Source organism: Mandrillus leucophaeus, unplaced genomic scaffold (assembly GCF_000951045.1).
Source record: "Mandrillus leucophaeus isolate KB7577 unplaced genomic scaffold, Mleu.le_1.0 Scaffold119, whole genome shotgun sequence".
Taxonomy (NCBI): Eukaryota; Metazoa; Chordata; class Mammalia; order Primates; family Cercopithecidae; genus Mandrillus; species Mandrillus leucophaeus.
Genome location: NW_012100209.1, coordinates 4,428,320 through 4,430,397, shown reverse-complemented (window position 1 = coordinate 4,430,397; position 2,078 = coordinate 4,428,320). Strand labels below are relative to the sequence as shown.

The following is a 2,078-nucleotide window of genomic DNA, read 5'->3' as shown; positions in this document are numbered from 1 at the left end:
AATATATCATTCTTTTTTAAAAATTTCATATATATAATTTAAACAATTGGGCACATGTAAAGAAACAGGAAGAATACAGCCCCAAATGAATTGAAAAAATAATCAATGAAAGAATACACACAAATGACATAAAAAAAGAAAAAAATGATAGAATAGAGATGAAAGAATGACTAATGAGATGAAAAACTTTAGCAGAAAAAGGGAAACTAAAAATAACAAAATGAAAATTTTAGAACTCAAAAATACACCTAAAATTGTTTAAAATTGACAGGTATAAAAGGAGACTAGACAAAGAAGAAAAGAATAGTAAACTCAAAGAGAGGCCAACAGAAAATATTTAAACTAAAACACAGATAAAATTCTACATATTTTATGATTTCATTTACAGTAAATGTCCACAGTGGATAAGTCTATAGAGACAGAAACTATATTAGTGGTTGCCTAGGGCTAGGAGAGAGTGGACAGGAAATGGGAAGATAGGGTATTTACAGCTAAAAGGCACAGAGTTCCTTTTTGAGGTGATGTAAATGTTCTCAAATTGACTGTGTTGATGGTTACACATATATAATAACTGAATGGTACTGACTACTGAATTATAAATATATTAATCACTGGGTCATATTATTGTTTAAAAGGTAATAAGGGTACTACAACTTCATGCCAATATATTATATAAACTGGCCAGTTTTTATAAATGGACACATTATTTGAAAGGCACAAACAACAAATGCTTACTAAAGAGGAAATAGATCAATATATCATGTGAATTGTCCTATCTTTATTAAATATACTAAATTTTCAGTTTAAAACCTTCCCACAGCTTTGCACTGTGGAGAGATCCACATGGACTTGTTCTAGATTTGTGGCATGACGTAAAGGGAACTTAAAGGGAAATTTTCACGATGTTCAGAGCCCTTGATGTCCTGAAAATGAAGGAGGACAGAAAATGTCCTCAAATTTCTCGTAGTATGAACCCACTCAGGTGGCACCATCCTTGACTTCCAAATGGAACAGCACTTTTACAAAAGAAAAAGTGATCGCATCTGCATCATAAATCTGAAGAGGACCTAGAGGCTTCTGCTGGCATCTCATGTCATTGCTGCGATTGAAAACCCTGCTGATGTCAGTGTCATATCCTCCAGAAATACTGGCCACCAGGCTGTGCTGAAGTTTACTGCTGCCATTGGAGCTACTCCTGTTGATGACCACTTCCTCCTGGAAACTTCATTAACCAGATCCAGGCAGCCTTACGGGAGTTGCATTGCTGGTGGTTACTGATTCCAGGGCTGACCACAAGCCTCTCATAGAGGCATGTTATGCTAACCTGTCTACCATTGCTCTAGATCACACGGGTTTTCCTCCGTGCTATGTGGACATTTCCATCCCATGCAACAACAGCTCACTCGGTGGACCTGATGTGGTGGATGGTGGCCAAGAAGTTATGCACGTGTTTGGCGCTATCTCCTGTGAACACCCATGGGAGATTATGACTGATCTCTACTTCTACAAAATTCCTGAAAAGATTGTAAAGAAAGAGAACGTTGCTGCTGAAAAAGCTGTAACCAAGGAGGAATTTCAGCGTGAACAGACTTCTTAAGCACCTGAGTTTACTGCTACTTAGTGTGAGGTTGCAGACTGGCCTGAAGGTGTGCAGGTTGCATTTGTGCTTTGTGCCTATTCAGCAGCCACCTACTGAACACTGGAACACTCAGCCTGCCACTGAAGGGTGGTTTGCCCTCCTACTACTCAGACCACTGAATGGGTAGGAAGAACTGCTAAATAGTGTTAAAGCCGTTCTTCCACAGGCATTTAAGCAAGATGGAAATAAGGTTGATGAAAAAAAAACTCATCAGTTTCTCTCTTTCTACAACATTTTTATCATTATACTCTAAGTTCTGGGGTACATGTGCAGAACGTGCAGGTTTCTTACATAGGTGTACACTTGCCATGGTGGTTTGCTGTACCCATCAACCAGTCATCTACATTAGGTATTTCTCCTAATGCTATCCCTCCCTTAGCCCCCTACCCAGCAATAGGCCCCAGTGTGTGATGTTCCCCTCCCTGTGTCCATGTGTTCT

General features: G+C 39.0%; 1 pseudogene; it reads left to right on the top strand.

Moving 5' to 3' along the window:
• Positions 1 to 902: 902 nt before the first annotated feature.
• On the top strand, positions 903 to 1,783 carry LOC105529319 (annotated as a pseudogene).
• The last annotated feature ends 295 nt before the right edge of the window (positions 1,784 to 2,078 follow it).